This window comes from Phragmites australis, chromosome 7 (assembly GCF_958298935.1).
Source record: "Phragmites australis chromosome 7, lpPhrAust1.1, whole genome shotgun sequence".
NCBI classification, from domain to species: domain Eukaryota; kingdom Viridiplantae; phylum Streptophyta; class Magnoliopsida; order Poales; family Poaceae; genus Phragmites; species Phragmites australis.
Genome location: NC_084927.1, coordinates 28,473,633 through 28,492,541, shown reverse-complemented (window position 1 = coordinate 28,492,541; position 18,909 = coordinate 28,473,633). Strand labels below are relative to the sequence as shown.

Sequence of the window (18,909 nt, the reverse complement as noted above, 5' to 3'; positions counted from 1 at the left end):
CTCTTTCCCATAAATAAATGTACCTTACTATATGTTATTTTTAGCGTGATCCTAAGTAAAATCGTTTTTAAGATGCCACGGCACCAGAGATTTTTCGTGGATTTTACGACTTATTTAAAGCACAGGATGCTACACTGGACACAGCCACACAGGCCAGGAGAAGATGGACGCACACTGGACGGTAAGACGTTATAAAGGGTTTCCATATTTTGGTGAAGAAGGCAAACCCAAAAGAAGAAGAATCTCGCTTGCTAAGTTGGCAAAAGGAGAGGAAAAGAGAGTAGTAGCAGCTAGCGGCAAGAGAGAAAGGAGATTGGGGGCGACCTGGTCTGGCTCGCGCTCATGCTCGCTCACGAGCTCCTGCCGTGCGCTTCGGCCGTCGATCGCGGCCAGTTCCCTCGGAACTTCCTGTTCGGGACCTCCACCTCCGCTTACCTGGTATGCTCCCGAGCAGTTTGTCACCTGCACTGCACGCACGGCGAATTTTCCATTCCTTACACGACGCTTGATCCAAAGCTATGCTGAATTCTGTACTAGTAATTGGCAAAAAAAAAAACTTTCAACTAATGATGACCAAATGGATCTGGTGGGCCAACTCGGTATGAGCATGATAGCAGCATGGCCCACCGGGTATGATAATGTTGGTGGCATGTGTCGTGCCGTGCAGTGTCGGGCCTGTTCTTAAGTGGCGGCCCATGGCATAGGTCATCAATATTTGTGCTATGCTGGGTTGACCCACGACATGGTAGACCTGTTGGACATGGCCGGCCTATAAGATAAAATGTCTGTGAGTATAGCCGGTTCGTCATACGCAGATAAAATAAAAAATAAAAAAATTGGTGTTTTTTAATGTTTTTGTATTTTTTATAACTCAAACGGTCAAAAAGCCATAAAATGGCTATATTTTCAAAATAAATGGATTAAACGAGTTAAATGGGTGAACCAGGCTAATCGTATCCCTTGTTTGGCACAATCCCTATTTGGGTCATGCCATACCACCACACCGTGTCAGGTGGCGATCCAGGCACAGCTTGACGGCCCGACACAATTCTAGTCGGGTCTAGTCGGGTCATACTGTGTCTATAGTTTTTTTCCGAAGACATTCGTAAATGGCACGGAGTTCATATAACTCACTAAAGAAGAATAGTGTTGATCTAGTTTATAAAGAAATCGAATCTAAAAACTTTATTATTGCACGGTTTTTTAGAAGAAAAAGGGGAGAAATCCTTAAATGCAATCGGAAAAAGTTCTATTTCCCTTTATGCCACTAAAATTAATAAAGTTTCTTATATGCCATCGATTTTAACTTTCTTTGTATGCACCGGTACTGTTCACTGGGTACTGTTCACTGGTACTCTATTTATATGTAATGAATATAAATAGAGCATTATAAATGAACTCACTTTTTTATCATATAACTTAGGGCTAGAAATAATTTTAGAAATTAGTCTGTCACATAAGAATATTATTAGTGATTTTTCTCAGATTTTTGGGATTTTATTTGAGGCCCTAATAATTATTAGAAGTTATAAAAGTAGTTTTTTGAGAATTTTATTTTAAATTCTACACATGATTTTTGAGTGAATCTAATTAAAATAGGTTTCACATGGATTATGAAACTTGTACAATTTTTTTTATAATTTTTGGAGAAGCAGAAGATTACTATTTTTTGAGTAACAGAGGGTCGATATGCTTGTGAACGACGGGAGTGGCAGTGAAGGAAGTAAGTTAAAATCGATGGCATACAGGGAACTTCAAAAGTTTAAGTGGTATACAGGGGAATGGAACTTTTTCAGATGGCATTCAAGGAACTCTCCCAAGGAAAAGATGATGAAAACCCTGACAACAACAGAAAATGACTGGGACGGCCACCTTGTGTGACCCACCACTACACACCTACAACTTACAAACAACGAAGCCTGATATGAGTCATCGTTGCCAAGCTGATCGCTAAAGTGACGAAGCAGCTCCGACTTCTCACAGTAGACCTCGATCTCTATCCCCCGACGCTGCACCCAAACCCACAGCAACCACCAAGACACCTGTGAGAGTGAGCCTATCGCATGTCATCGTTGCCAAACTTCACCGCACTCCACGATGTAGTAGCTCTGACTGCACACAACATACTGTACCCCCCCCCCCACATGAAAACCATCCACTGTGAAGCATGAGGCAGTTTCGAGGGGTAGAGGCCGCACCAAACTTCCCAACCCTGCGACAAACCAGAAGTAAGCGACGTTAGAGGTGCCGCTGTCGCCCGTCCAGGAATTGGATAGGGTGAATCCATAGGTTAAGCGAGGGTGGCACCACGACTACGCTTTCATGGCGGAGAGCGACATTCGATAGTGTCACTGTTGTTGGCATCGACAAACTATTGGGCGAGGCTTTCGCCCGGAACCTCCCCACCCCTACCCCGTCGCCCACCATGGCCTCCACCTCGAAAGCAAGAGGCCACCATCGTCACCGACGTCTCACACGCATCCACGCTCAGGCCACCACGGGCGTCCTCCGCCACGCCGCCGTTGTCATGAGTAAGCGCGACCATGAGCAGCCCACCACCAAATTCGGCCTTTGCCTACCAGGGCCAGCCGTAGCCGAGGCCTCCTCGTTGTCAACCCGGTCTCTCCCGCCACCTCATCACGAGTGCACAACCATTCCCGAGAGTAGCCACCTAATGTTGCGCCGTCATGCGCACAACTCGCACGCCCGTCAAGACCCGCCATCGCGCCACGAGCGCCTCACCGGACTCGCCTAGATATGGCCACGAGGGAGACGACAAGAGGAGGGAAAGCTCTGCCACCGCCATCCTTGCTGCCGTGTGAGCTTCCAGCGTCGGCAAGGCGGGAGGAGTAGTGGGGGAGGGGCGGTGGCACTAGGGTTTCAAGGTCGCCCGAGCCGCCCCTTTGGAATGATGCGAGGGCAGCCACATAATATCCAGCTAATCTCATGTCTAATGTAATGAGCGTCGGGCCGGCCCAGTAGGCACGGTCCATTTTGCAGTCTCTACTTTCAACACCCAACTGCTAATTCATAAACTCAGTTACCGCGTTTGTCATAATCATGTTGAAAAGTCATCCATGGAAAGCTAGGATTTTTTTATATTTCAAAAATAAAAAAAATTATAACTAAGCGTTCATTTGAAAAAAGTAAAAATATGCTACTGTCGCCTGTTGGAAGGGCAACAACTTCTAGCAGGCGATAGGTTTAAAAGAATAAACATGTTGCCCTTCCAACCGGCGACAATAGCTTATTTTTGAAAGATTGGTAGTTACAAGTGGATGCTAATTGTTACTGGTGATATAGGCCTACTAGTTAAAATCTATTGTTGAAACTAATGCCATTTTCCAGTGCCTTTATTTTATGAGTGATGATATTTATCATATGCCTTTTTTTCTCCTTTTTCTTCAAGTGATCAATCTCAGCCATCCGATGAAGATCAGATGGTTATCCTTCTCTCTTCCTCCTCTGGACGACTTCATCCCCTCCCACCACGCGCCGCGCAAGCTCCCGCTCCCGCAATGCTCCCCCACTTCCGATCGTCTCCGTCGGCTCTCCTGCCGCCAGGCCGCATCCTTGCCTCCCTCACCGCCGGTACCGCACACTAGTCGTCCTCCGTCGCCCGCGGCCAGCGGCATCCCCGCCGCTCCACCCCGCATCCACCTCCTTCGCTTGGCCTACCCTACTCCCTCGAAGCCTCTTCTAAGTCCGGCATCCATAGAGGACTCCCTAAATCCCGAAACCCTTAACCCTAACCCCCGCTAACAGCCGCCGTCCTTTGTTGCCTGATCACACCTCATAAATTTCAGCCATCTGAAATTTAGGAGGCATGCTCTTTTATTGGATTGGTGTTGCTATTATGTGACGCTTCTTTGATACTATTGTTTGGTTCTTCAGATTGAAGGCACATATTTGGAGGGTAACATGGGCCTAAGCAATTGGGATGTCTTTGCCCATAAGTGAGGTGAAGCATGCTAATTTATAGGATTGCTGTCCAGTTTCCATCTCCACGCTGCCCCTTTTGTGTCAAGTGCCGCCCCTTTCTTCCTCTGTTAACTTTTTTGTTTCTTCAATCCTTAATGGGTTCAGTTACTGTTGAGGATGGAAGCAATGATGATACCGCTGATGATCACTATCATCGTTACATTGTATGTTCTTTTTTTTTGCAAAATGCAAATAATATCCAAGGGTTTCCTATTGGTTGATTATTGTGCAAAATGAAAATCTATACCGGTAATATTGTTCTATTGAATCTTCCCATCTATTCAACTACATGAGATTGGAAGTAGGTGTCTCTGCTCCAGGAAGACATTGAATTGATGCATTCCTTAGGTGTCAACTCATACCGATTCTCCATAGCGTGGACAAGGATTCTACCAAATGAGTTTAACATACGTCTTTGTAATTCATTCTTGCTTTAGGAGGCCAATTCGTAACTCATATCGACATTGAATTGATGCATTCCTTGGTTCGTAAGGAACTTATTATTGTGCCTTGGAGAGTTTGTTAAATAAAGGCTGTGTTCGTAATTCATTCTTGCTTTAGGAGCCGGTTCGTTATGTTAATCCAGATGGCGTAGCATTCTACAATGCCCTTATTGAGGCTCTTCTGCAAAAAGGTATTCAAGGGTTACAAAATCTGTGCAATGGGAACAAAATTTGAAGATATGGGGTTGTTAATTGCATCCATGAATAGGCATAGAGCCGTTTGTAACAATATCTCATTATGACATTCCACAAGAACTGGACATGCGATATGGCGGATGGTTGAGCCAAGAAATTCAGTATGTCTGTTGTTGTGACCTAAATATACCTTATGATTCTTGATTAGTTGATATATTTGACTTCTAAATACTGTCGGTGATATGGAACTGGGGGTTCCCGAGTCCCGAGGCCAGGACAGCGCAGTGCCACGTGGCGCCATTCCTCGGGGACCATCTCCCAGAGGGCCTGAGAAAAGCCAGACCCGGGAGGAGGTGTTCGGGGCCAAGAACAGTTGGTATTGAGTACGTCACGCCTGTTGCCTGTCGTATTGAGTACGTCAGTCCCTGCCACCGCCTGGCAGGAAGGCGTGGGGACAATTAATGCGACGGGTCCCATCGCACGTCACCCCACGGGGCCCGTAAAGGAAGACGGCTTGAAGATATCGTCGATAGGCTCGACGCGTATCGCCTGTCGCCCTGCCGCGTCAGACCGTGTCAGACCTACTCTGACCGGACGGGCATGCGGGGATACTCAGTGGCTGGCCGGTGGGTCTCCCTGCACCTGCTAAAGTTAAGGCGTAATGACCTACGGGACCGTTCAAGGGGCGCATTTTCAACCACTGTAATATCAAATTGTAGACCCATAATAGTTGTTTTCCATTTATGATTTACGAGAACTTGTGCCCTCGTTCTGGGCACGCCAAGCCTCCCCCCGTAGGATAAAAGAGGGGAGCACTTCGTAGAAAGACATGCCAAGTCGAGGCTAATCGAAGCTCATCTCCACACAAGTTCAGAGAGATCGGCACTTGAAGACCGAAGCTCAAGACTTGATAGATAGACAAAAAAAACTTTGTAACACAGAGATCCAGAGAAAGACATTCCAAGAGCATTAATAGCACATCAGACACACATGAGTAGGGTATTACGCTCTGTGCTGTCCGAACCTGTCTAAATCCCTTGTGCATTTACTCCTACTAGCCGACGATCATTTGTCCTGCTTAGATCCCATACATTCGCATTAACCCCACGTACGAGGTAGATCCAGAATCAGCCCCCTGGCCGAATCTCAAAGGGGGTCCCTCAGGGTCCCCGCTTGCGGTGTTCATCCACCGACACTCTGGTATTCATAATCTCAGCACCAGACTATCAGGCGTATATAATCAAACTTGGCACCAAAAATCTCCTCTCTGCAGAAAACACTCTAGCATTATTAAAGTCCATCATCGGACCATCCGATGTTTGCTTTCATTTCTACTTCAGTACTGAAAATGCTCCGATGATACCCTCAGGTGTAGCCACCACATTCATCAGAACTTCTGGTGCATTGATCTTCAATTTCGCTCGAAAATTGCTCTCTGCAAGAAATAGTCCGGTGAATACACACTGTCCACATCGGAACTTTTGTTGTGTGTAATTTTTCTACGTATAGAGAAGAATTCACCAATTTCAAACACCGTCAACTCAAGTTAGACATGAACAAGAACAAATATCCACAAATATATGCTAACCAAATTTAAAACACATTAATTATTGTCAATGTCTTATCTTCTAAACCAAATTTAAAACATATTAATTATTGTCAATGTCTTATCTTCTAGGTGATTATCCCTCAGAGATGCATGAGATCTTAGGTTCAAACTTATCTGAGTTCACGTCGAAACAGAAGAAGAAATTGCAGGCCACAAAATTGACTAAATCATTATACGACATTATATTTGAAGGACTGCATCTTCTCACCATGTGAAGTAGATCCTATTGATGGGGATGCCCGAGTTGTTAGTTCAGCAGTAAGAGATGATGGAGTACTTATTGGTGAAGCGGTAAACATATAATTGCTGAAATTTTAATTTATTTGAAATCGGAATAGGCCAACAGCCTGGTGGTGGAGACGCTGTTTAGCCTCGTTGCCCACCCGGGTTCAAGTCGTCTCCTTCTTTAGGGAGTGCCAAAGCTTGCGGCCGGTTTTCTAAACAAACGAAAAACTAATTTATTTGAAGTCCTATATGACAACATGAAGGGAAGAATAGGCAATGGTAATTGGTGGTTGCAATCTCATTCGTGCAGACAGGATCACCATTCTTTTACTCTGTTCCAGATGGGATGGAACAGGTGGTCATGTATTACAAACAAAGATACAATAACACACCGACATATGTTACAGAAAACGGTATGGCTTCTTTATATCAATTGTTTTTGGAAGCTAGAATAATCATTAGACACAATTTCCTTGTTGTATGCTTTGACCGGTGTAATTTGAATAGGACACTACCCAAGCACAAACACCCAGTGTTCTGCCGCTACATTGCCAAGACCGTGACACTTTATCTGAGATATAATGAAGAGCCCGCTTTCCTCAAATGAGAAAAAAGAAAGAAGAGAAACAAACAAAAACACACATGTGGATGGCTAGGTAGTTTCATGTATTTTTTCCTGCTTTCTTATAAATTTGTTCCTAGTAAAACCTCTCTCTTTCCTCCCATGAAAAGAAAAGAAACAAATGCAACGACACACAGAGATTTTAGGCGGCCTGATTTTTTTTCTTCCAATTTTACTTGATCTACTGTAGTGGAGATTGGTCCGATCAATCTTTTGAAAGCCTGAATCAATCAATACATGGGTATGGATTTAAGTTCCACCAGTGCATCCAAGCCTGCCTTCCTACTTTGAAAACCAGAATTCGTCTGTATAAACAACAAAACTATAAAGAGACATGGCTCACTAAACTAAGCTAGTTATTCATAGTGTAATATTGTTATGCCACAGCATAATATAGTGTATGTGATATCTACCATATGTATGAACATGATTCACATTTTTTTCAGGTTACGCTGAGGCAAGCAGTAGCAGCATGACTGCCAAGGATTTTACCAACGACACACCAAGAGTTGATTATATTCGTGGCTACCTCACCTTTTTAGCCTCAACAATAAGGTACTTACACAACTCTTAACCAGTTCAAGCAAAATTTGGCTTCAAGCTATGCATTAGATGTGTAGCTGCTCTTGCCTCCTGTCTCTCTGAATACTAATGGCCTGTTTGGTTGCAAGCCACAGTTTACTAAACTTTTTGTAGCAAACTTTGTCATGCCATAGTTTTTATGATGAACAAATCGTTTGTCGCAAGTGTGGAAAGTTTTAGCATGAAATTGTGTGTATGACATATATAACATGCTTCTAAGAAAGTGTGACATGTGAAAAGTGTCGTAACAACCAAACCCTAGCCAAACCTATGTCTGCAAACCAACAAGCCCTAAGTCATACCTATGTCATCTAACCTTTTGAAGGAAGGGAGCCGGCGTGCGTGGTTACTTTGTGTGGTCTTTGCTCGATGATTTTGAATGAACGTCTGGATACACGCTAAGGTTCGGGCTCTACCATGTCGACTTGAAGACGCTGAAGAGGACTCCAAAATTATCTGCGAAGTGGTATGGAAAGTTTCTCAAGGGATCACTTATGGGAACAGGGCTCCGAAATGAAAATTCCCAGCTGCAACAGTACACTGCTTAATCCATGAACCGTCATCTTGTTGTCAGATTTATTGTATCATATTTTCATATCCAGCTCGTGATATTGTTCTTATGTATCTTGCAACTAATACCTTAAGGAGGATGCATGTTTTCATTGAATAAAGGGGGCAAATGGTTCTTGTTATGTTTGTTGATGGCACTCCTATCCAGCTCTCACAAATCGCAGCAGCCGGCCTGAGTCTGGACCAAGGACAGGTGACCGGTGAGCTGGGTTTGCCCAGCCCAGGACGAAGTATCTACTGAGCACCGGCAAGGCGACCGGCAGGTGGCAGAACAATGTACAGAAGATTAATCGAAGGATCTATGAGTATTTTGGGGATTTTGGGTTGAGAGGAGGTATGAGCAGAGAATGAGGAAAACTCTGGATCTATACTCTTGATCCTTCCTCTACTCCTTTCTTCCTATTTGCTAAATATATGCGTGGAGTATTTGCTAAATGATGTAGGAAGAGTTAAATATATGCGTAGACACCTGACATTTTTAGTGTCTGCGATAAGCTAATTACATCTGCAAATTATCCTGATCAAGCACGTCCCCTGCTCAACGCTTTTAGCTGACGCTGGGCTGTCATGATATAGCTGCTTGTACCTCACATTCTGCTAATAGCATTGTGACCTCTTTGACACTTTGTTATCTGCACTGCTGCATGTCCTTCCTCTCAAACTCTGAATACCATGCTGCCCTCTTCTTGTCAAATTGTGTTAGGGAAGGAGCCGACGTGCGTGGTTACTTCGTGTGGTCTCTCCTCGATAGTTTCGAGTGGAATCTCGGATTCACGCAAAGATACGGGCTCCACCGCTCCACCATGTCGACCTCAGGACGCTGAAGAAGGCCCCAAAATTGTCAGCAAACTGGTACAAAAATTTTCTGAACGGATCACTGCTGCGAGGACACTCCAAAAGGAACTCGAGCTTCATCAGGGTGATTCTTGAGCCACGAACCGTTTGCCTTCTTCCTGATATGTCTTTGATAGAGCTCTAATTTTCTATATTCTTAAGCTAGGTATCTCTAGCTTTAAGATTTTGTAGAGCTATAGTTAGCATAAACGAAAGGTGTTTAGATTAGCTATTTTATTTTTATTTTAAATTAACAATATATACTTAAACTATTTTATTTTAATCTACAAAACTCTAAATCTTAATTGGAACTGGGAGCTAGAATATAATGGTGCGACTCGTATGATATATGAACAGTCTTAGCTTTGTTTTTTGTTTTTGTTTTTAGGAGTACCTTTTTTCTTAATAGAGGAGTACCGGTTTTGTTCGTTGATAAGATGTAGTTTGATCAGCTATGGAGTATGTTGGATAAATAAAAGGCTCCGAGTTGAGTTGCTAGGAGCTGCGGGAATCTTTGCACATAAGCCCTCTAGCTTGTTCATGTTTCAGCTACACCCTGTCGTTTGATCGAAGAATTTCCCAGCATCCGTTGGATCAAAGTTGCACGGAGAAATCTGGGTTTGGCAGGTACAGTATGTACTTGCAGAAGGGAGACCCAGATTGGTGCCTCCGGGATACGGACGCTGAGGCGGCGGTGAAGCTCCGGCAAGCGGCGGCAGCTGCGGTGGAGAGACGATGGCCTTTCTCCGTGCTAAGCTCGCCGACGGCTTCGTGGGTTGCTTGTTTGGAAAGCACAGCTCACATTTCACCGGGCCTACCAGCTACGGTTGTGGCTCCCTGTCATGGAACGTGCCGAAAAATCTAAAATTAGATAATATATGTGATTCTATTTATCAAAATAGATAACATATTATCATATTTATAATTTTAGCATTCGTATTCGGTACTTTATTTATCAAAAATTGACTTTTAGTACACCGTACCCAAAATAACATATTCAGCACGAATATGAACAGTGTCGTGTATGAACAGTAATACCAGCGCGTTTGAATTTCGCTTTCCCTCTTCTTCAAAACGGTGGTCTTCTGTTACTCCTAAATTTTTTTTTAAAAAAATTACATGTTCCATAATATATGTACAACCCATTTTAATTAGATTCACCGAAAAATCCTTTGTATATTTTAAACTAAAATTCTCCAAAAAAAAAAGCTATTTTTATAATTTGTAACAATGGTTAGTGTCTCAAATAAATTCCCAAAAATATAGAAAAATTCACTAATATTCTTCTTATGTGATGGACTAATTTCTAAAATTATTCATAGCCCTAGGTTATATGAGTTTCTTTGTAATACTCTATTTATATAATAAATGATAAAAATGCATATAAAATCTCATTTAGAAGTTTATACAATTTTCTCATGTCAATATAGGCTTAGTCAGTGGTGCCATAGCTAACTCATACTAAACTTAGCAATCAAACTAGTCTTAGACCCCACTTCATTCATTGAAAAATTAATAAGATAAAGTCTGTCCTTCAAGCAACCGGTGAAACCTATTGAGGAGTCTTCCCTTCGAGATACGGTCACACCCTTATTAGTAAAAAATTAATTATAGCTTATTTTATAAAGTTATGATACAGTCAACAAATTATAGCTAAAAAATTTAACTAACAAAATATTTGAGATAGAATGATCGTTTGATATAGTAAATTTACCTAAGCTAATTATCTCTCCTTTTCCATCATCTAAAAAAAATGTTCTTATTTAAACCTCTATTTTTTCGAATGATTAGAACATACTCTTTTCTCTGATCATATGATTGGGGCATTTGTACGACAATATTTTGTCGTATATATATGCAAGACGCATGTATATGTGTGTATATATATATATATATATTTAACTATATAAAAAAAGGAAGAAAAGAAGAAGCCTGGGAAGCACATTTTCTTTTCAGCCCATGTGCATTTCCTTCTCCTGTTGAACCAGCCCACACCCTCCTCTTCTCCTTTTCTGCAGCACAGAACCAGAGAGCAGGCCACATGCTTTTCTCCTTCCTCCAGCCGCAATAACATCAGCCGAGCTGCACCTGTACTACCTCAGCCCATGGCCTCAAACCAAATCAAATCCGGATTGAATTCCTCTCTATCTCCAAACCAAACCACCATAGATCCTCTCCTCTATCTCCAAGAGTCCACGTGAGCCCAGCTGCAATCTCTCTCCTCTATCTCCAAGAGTCCATACAGGATCAAATCTCCACCCAAATCCAATCGGATAGAGCTGCAACCAAATCTTTCAAATCCCAACCGATTTACCTTAGCTACCACCTATATAAAGAGGAGGTCTTGATCTGTTGAAAAAAAAAAGAAAAATTAGAGGAGGGGGGAGGCTTGGACACCTTGGTGAGGCCCTATCGCATCCAATTGCTGCCGCACGAAATCGCCGCCGCCGCCGCGCAAGTCCGCCGCGTACCGTGAACACAGAGCGCAAGCCGTCGTCGCCATGAACACCAGCTGCATCTCCACCGCTATTGACTCGCAAGGTGAGCCCCCGGCATGATTGCCGTTACTTCCCCTCTTTATGTTCGTGCGCGGCCGTGCCGTCGTAGCCGGTGCTCCGGCCGCGCCCTTGCGCTTCTCCCTCTCTGCTCTGTGATAGCCCGGCCTTCGCGCCGTCGTGCTTTTGCCGTGGCCGGTGATGTTAAAACTGAGGCCCGACCGCCGTTTTTTTCCTTTTTTGTTCTTGCCCGTGCCTCTGTGCGTGCCATCGTGCCGCCTTGAGCTCACTGTGATGTCGTCGTGCTCGCCGTGGCCGGTGATAAAAAAAAAACTGAGGCCCGGCTGTGATCCCCTCCTCCTCTCCGTGATGGTCGCATTGCTATTGCGCTCACACTTCTCCCCAGTCATCGAGCCATGGCGCTGCTGCATATGTTGTCTCTGTGACGCCTGAACCCGGCCGTCATGCCGTGCGCATTGCTTGCCGTGGCCAGTGATGCTAAAACTGAGGCCCGGTTGTCGCCATGTACCTGTCTGTTATGCGCGCTGTTGTGTTTCGAAAGAGCCCAGCCACCACATCTTGGCCGCCATTAAAAATCATCTTCTCGGTTAATCTTGCTGATATATGGAGATTATTTCCATATTCTTGACTGATGGCTGCAGATTGCCATTTGATGCTTGATGGCGCTAATGTTTGGGTACTTTGTGATGACACAGCTGTGGTTGCTATCCAGATTGCTTGCAGTGGCTATGCGCAGGGATAAGTTATTTAAAGGGCTTCATTTGTGGTAGCCCTGTTGATTTGTTCAATAAGCCTGATGGTGACTTGGTGGTATTGCTAAAGAGCTATCTGTTGCTAAAGGTGTTGCTGGGTTATGATCTATTGCCTGCATGTTTGACCTGCTGCTACTCAGTTGTTATGGCACTGCCAAGTGGCTGCTTCCCTGTTATCTTCCTGCCGACATATGTGCTATTTTGCATGCTCTTTTGCCGAGCTGATGAAAGGATGATGTTGTTGTGGGCTTCTTCTGGCTGCCCCTGTATCAAGTGATACAATTGCAGAGATTCTGTTGCTGGTTGCCACTACGTCATTGCCTTTGTGGCTCTGTTGATTGGTTGGTACAGTGGCTTCGCCTTTGTGGCCCAAAAAGTGATCACCCTCGTCTTTATGGTCTTCGCCTTTGTGGCGCGTTGCCTTCGGTCGGCCGATGAGGACAAGTCCGAGGCCCAAAGAGGAGCTAGTGAGTCAAGCACGGCGTCGGAGCTCCCGATTGTGGTCATGCTGCTGCTTTCGGTCGAAGCTACGCGTCGTGCCGCGCTCGTAGCCCACCTCTTCATAAAAACACAATTCTGAGGCCTATGTGGCCGATGATGATCCGGGATACATAAACAGTCCAAAAAGCTTATGCCAGACTGTTGTCCCGTACTTTACCGCATTTTATTGCTAACGCTTACTTTGTTTGGTCTTTGTTGCGTGTGACTACAACCTTGCAGACTCGGAGATGACCTCGGTATGACGACTGCCAGCGCACTTAATCGGAGGTAACCCGAAGACGGGCGTAATTAACCGGAGAGCTTCGCAAAGCCCCGGGAACCAAGACAAAGCAATCGCCAGATCGTGAAGATAGTCAGATAGCGTGTGCGTTGTGGAGTAAAAATGTATATGAGAAACCGTACTTTATGATTTCGACATGAATGAATAAAGTTACATGTTTTCGATTATTACATTCTCCTGTCTTTTGTATACTCTGTATACTGGCACGTCCGTAATATTACATACACAGTTTCAAATAGAAATTCAAACGTGAGACGTTTCGAATCCGCGAAACAGTGTGCCATCAAAATATAGTGCATGCCCGGACGGCACAAAATGTAAGAATGAGATGAATTTAATTCATCATAATTGATGCCAATCTCAACTCTCTTGTTTTGCCGTCGCCCGATGTGTCATCCTTAGGATTTTTCGGGCTTTTCTCCTCAGATGTTGACATCTTCAAATACTCCATGTGGTGAAGCCTTATAGGAGATTAGGCTCTAATATCAATTGAATGTACGAGATGTCGCATAAAGGGGGGATGAATAGGTGTTCCTGAAAATTAAAAACTTCACAGCGGATTAACAGAATCCAGAACTTCCGGGTTCCGTCCAGAACTTCTGGGTTCCGTACGAAACTTCTGTGTACCAGAAGTTCCAAGTTTAGCCCGAACTTTCTGGATAAATAGAACAAAATCGAAACAAACAACACCTAGGTACTTCTAGTTGAATCTAGTTGTTACCACATGTTCCAATGTAAGTGTAAATTATTTTTCACCTTTCACATGCAGCCACAAACTCACAAACACGCATATCGGGGCAAATCACCTAAAAGTTAACTAGAACAACAAAGAACACAAAGAAAACAAATAAGACATGAATTTGTTTCCCAAAGTTTGGATCCAACGATCCTACGTCTCCGTTGAGGTACAAAGAGTCAGATCTCTTTCAACTCTATTCCTCACCAAGCGACCACAAAGATCGAGCTTGGGATTACCCAATGTCCTCTTTCCTTGTGGATGTGAGGATAAATCTTCACAAACATCCCGCGGCATACCACAAGCCTGGATGCTTGGTGGGTGATGCCTAACCATCTAGGAGCTTAAAGCTCCAAGAGTAACGAATGTGAAATCGACCGGCTTGACAACAAACCCCAGTGCTCAAAGGTTCGAATGGATCTCACTAGCATTCAATCACTCAACCCAACTCTCAAAACCTTGCAAGATTTAATGTCTACGGGATTGGGAGAGCTATTTAATGGCTATGAATGCTTTTGTCTTTGTGGTTGCTCAACAGTAAATGAAGGGAGGGGATGAGGGGGTATTTATACCTAACCCCCAAAAACTAATCGTTATATAGCCTTTCTGCACTAACCTAGAACTTTCAGGTTAGCTCGAGACTTAGTAACCAAGGACCCCTGTTTGGTAAGAATCCAGAGGTTCCGATTACCTAGAACTTCCGGGGCAGCCAGGAACTTCTGGGTTGGATTATAAAAGCAAACCGAGCACCCTTACTCGGAGATCCATCCAGAGGTTCTAGCTACCCGAAACTTCCGAGTTGCACCAAGAACTTCCGGGTTGGTTTTAAAAGGAAAACCGAGTATCCTTTCTTAGAGCTCCACCCAGAGGTTCCGGCTACCTAGAACTTCTGGGTTGCACCCGAAATTTTCGAGTACATAGAGCAACTTTGAAAAACCCGATGTTCGTGGGGTGATTTGTGTCTCTTATCTTTTGGATAAAAGAATACTTTGAGCACTGAGATATCCTCAAGACAATCTAAACGTATCCCTCTTGATAGTACGGTATACCTATACTCAAATTCAAAAAATAAAATCAATTAAAACTATTGAGTACCCATGTGCCGCTTCTCTTTTTCTTTCAAGGGATGCCAACATCATTTAACATCTTTAACGGGACTAAAACTTGTTCATAATCTCACTAAACTCATTAGTCCTTTAATCGTTTGTCATCAATCATCTAAAACCCACATAGGGGGCCTAGATGTACTTTCACCACCAACAAAGTTGCTCAACATTTAAGCTGATGGTGACATCTCTCCTACCATTATGGCAGTCACCTGCTGTTGGTACATCGCTAGATTTCTCTGGTGGAACTCTCTAATACAGATGGTTCCCATTAGATATTTGCCCGCATTGGTAATCATCTGTACTTATAGTACAAATGGTTGCTATTTAGAGTCGTTTGTACTATTAAGCATCCCACTAATCAGCATCGACTACATGGATATGTGCCTTCTCAAACCAGGCCGTCTCACGCATGGTGGGACCCACAACACCTTCATCCTCCTCCTTATCTCTCATGCTTAGATCTGAGTAATATCGAGTTTCTCTATGACGACGGCACCTTATCTCTCCACAACGAGGTCATCACCAGCGGTGTCGAGTTTCTCTACGACACGAAGCCATGCGTGAAGGTAGAGCAATGACAACCTCGAGTGGCAGCGTCCACGACCTCCTCGACGATGGCGGCCTTGAGTAATGGTCACCACTACTTCCTCGGATCTAGCTCACTGACTGGAGGTGGTCACAGGCAGAGCGGCTTGATGCACTACTATAGAAAATATCATCACTACCGGCTCAAAAACTGTATTATTACTGGTTTTTGAACCAGCGGTGATAATCCATAGTTATCATTGCTGGTTACAGAATTGACAATAATTGTATATATCATTGTCGGATCTTGAGCTTTTTACCGATTTGTATACTTACCACTGCCTGTTCTAGTTATGAACCGACAGTGATAATCAATCTGGGACAGAAACAATTGAACATTCAAATAATAATTTAACTAAGTTTTATATTAATAATCTCCATAATATTAAGGTTTATATCACACTAATTTATAATTAACTTACTAACTCGATTATTATACACGAAAAGCTAACGTCATGCACGGCCGCGTGAAAAAAACTCTTAACCCGTGCACGCAAAAACCCTAAACCCGACTATCGACTGCGACCACGATGATGAAGAAGAAGTCATCGTTGTTGTTATCTTCACCGAAGTTATCGCTGGCCTCCTCCTCCTCCAAGCTCGATTGGGGATTCTTTGCCTTTGACTCATCGACAAAGAAGTCTCACACCTCATCCTCGGATTGGGACCTCGCCGAGTCGCCAAAGTCTGAGGTCATCGTCGCCTCGTCAAACGACCATGCCGGTGGGGCCTCCTCCTCCTCCCCAGACAACAGTGTGGGTGTGGGAGGCATGGTCAAAGAAGGTGGCGATGGAGTCGGTGGTGACAAATCCATCGCGCAGCGGTGACAAATCCATCGCGCGGCGACGGGCGGCGGCGGTGGAAGGGGAGAGGGTGAGAGCAAGCGAGAGCGAGACAATTCGAGTGTGAGAGATGTGATCGAATGTGAGAGCAATATTTGAAGGCGCTAGGAGAAGCCGAGCAGACGGGCGCATGAAGCCGAACAGGTGCACGTATGAAGATGTACATATTTTTGTATATCAGTGTAGATTCTTAAATACAATAGTCAATGATGTCACTATCGGTTATTAAAGATATATTTTTTGATAAATTAATATCACTTTCGGTTCATGATATGTATTACTAATGGTTAGTATAATTTGAATATCACTATTGGTATTACTGTTAATTCATGTTACTAACTGGTACTGATAATTATTATTATTGTCGGTTCTTGCTGACTCGATTTTTTTTTACGTGAGTTGAAGGTTTTGAACCTATAATGTTATATTATTACTATCAATTATTTTTAAATCGGTATAAAAGAGAGAGTGCAAATGATTTTTTTCTACAGTAGCGACAGGACTCTCCTCTGCGCGGGGCCAGGCGAAGGTGCCATGGGCCAAAGTAGTGGCTGCTTTGGCGACGGCGACGAGGCAACCGCCTCCATTTAGGTGATCACTCCTCTCTCTCTCTCTTAAATCTCTCCCATCGCCAGCCCGTTCTACGTCTCTTGCAGGTGGAGCGGCTGCTGGTTGCATGATACTTGGTGCGCGCGCGCAGCGCTGCGTAGCTGATGTACTAGTTCATCGGCTGACGTAGCGCCAGCGTTCGCCGCAGTGTGTCTCTCACGCCTCCACAGCCCAAGCCTAGATTTTCGTCCTCGTCCACGCCGCACTCCCCCACGGTGCCCGCGTGTGCCACATTTTTCACCGCGTGCGCGCCACAAGGGCTTCTAGCCTGCCGAAGTAGACGGCGCCTGCGGGAGGCCGACGCCGGGAGGCACGCGAAGGTGAAGAAGGCGGTAGCCGGGAGGAAGGCCGGCGGGCCCCTGTCTACCTTGCTGGTGTCCTTGAGTATCTTGCCGCAGAGGCCGGTTCAATTGGTTGTTCCCTCTTTTCCTCTCCCCGCTCGTGGAATCGAAATGGCAACGAGTTGTGCTGACTCGTTTGGATTGCAGGTCCTGGAGCTAGCGGGGAACACGACGCGCGACAACAAGAAACCATCCCTCGCCACGTGCTGCTGGCCATCCGCAACGACGAGGAGCTCGACAAGCTGCTTGCCGGCGTCACGATCGCGCACGGAGGCGTGCTGCCCAACATCCACCAGGTACTACTCCCCAAGAGGGCCACCAAGAAGGCCAAGAAGGAGGCAGCCGAGATCAAGTCGCCCAAGAAGAAGGCCGATGAGGCCTAGCCCCCTAGCTCTCTGCTTGTTTACAGTTTTAGTATAGGCAATGCGCTTATAGTTGTGGCTATGTCTGTCTTACAAGGTTTGTATGTTGTATTAGTGCTGTTGGCAAGGAGAAAACATAAATTACATTTGGTAGTGGAATCATAGAAGAACTGAATCATTCTGCTAGTGTGCTCTTCGAATTTGAAATCGCCTTGCTTTATTTCTGAATTCACTTGTTCACGAAACCATATGTGGTATTATCATTTGTACATACGGGCCAGCCTGAGCTTTAGAGTCGTTACTACTATAGAATTAGGTTTATATATCGACTCGTCACTGTCGGTTGCTCATGAACCGACAGTAATAGGTCATCACTATCAATTCATTAGCTGCGTAGAAATAATCAGTTATTGTGGCTTATGAACCGATAATGATAAGGGTCATCACCGTCAGCTGATAGATTGAGCCGGTAGTGATGCATCCACCCTCATCACTACCAGCTTAATCTACTGACCGGCAGCAATATTTCTACATCATTGCTGACGGAATATATGAGTCGGCAGTGATATCCTTTTCTTCACAACCTTCTTATACCTCGAGCTAACAGAGTCATTTCATAACTCTCTCCCTCAAAAAATCTCATATGGCAACAACCACTTCATCCATTCTTCCACATTGATTTCTTCACCACTCAAGCTCAATTTTGGTAAAGAAGGTCTAGATAAGCTCTCTCTAGCTTCTTTCCTCCATTTGCTCATTTTTGTCTTTTCATCAGTTTTTAGGGCAAGTGAACTTTGGATTTTTTTTTTCTCCAACAGCAAGTAAGCTTCTAGCAGGAGCCTCTTGAGGTTAAGTAAGTTGAAATTCCTAAGGTTAATTCTATATTTAGTATTTTAACTCAAAATGTTACATGAAAAAACAAAGGTGATCTTATCCCTGTAGAGACCTAGGCAAATCTTCAAAGTTGATCCTAATGAACCACGGGAATAAATTTAGAAGTCTACAATGTAGAAACTTTAGGTATGAGCATATTATTTTTTGATTTTTCATAAATTAGAAAAATTAACCATGATATTTAGGTATGTAGTAAGATCCAATTGTATTTTTTATATTTTATTTAATTAGCAATCTCCAATATAGAAACTTTAGATATGAGCGTATTTATTTTTTGTTTTTCCTTAATGAGTAGTAGATAAGGGTTGAATAATAAAGAAA

General features: G+C 44.0%; 2 long non-coding RNA genes and 1 pseudogene across 2 annotated transcripts; all 3 read left to right on the top strand.

Moving 5' to 3' along the window:
- Window positions 1-75: 75 nt before the first annotated feature.
- On the top strand, window positions 76-8,205 carry LOC133925546 (probable inactive beta-glucosidase 14; annotated as a pseudogene).
- Window positions 8,206-10,998: 2,793 nt separating this feature from the next.
- Window positions 10,999-12,431, top strand: LOC133924570 (uncharacterized). The gene is made up of 2 exons (XR_009910824.1): window positions 10,999-11,602; window positions 12,273-12,431. It is a non-coding gene; the product is annotated as an uncharacterized LOC133924570 (long non-coding RNA).
- A 4,454-nt stretch (window positions 12,432-16,885) lies between these two features.
- On the top strand, window positions 16,886-17,922 carry LOC133923570 (uncharacterized). The gene is made up of 2 exons (XR_009910643.1): window positions 16,886-17,404; window positions 17,480-17,922. It is a non-coding gene; the product is annotated as an uncharacterized LOC133923570 (long non-coding RNA).
- The last annotated feature ends 987 nt before the right edge of the window (window positions 17,923-18,909 follow it).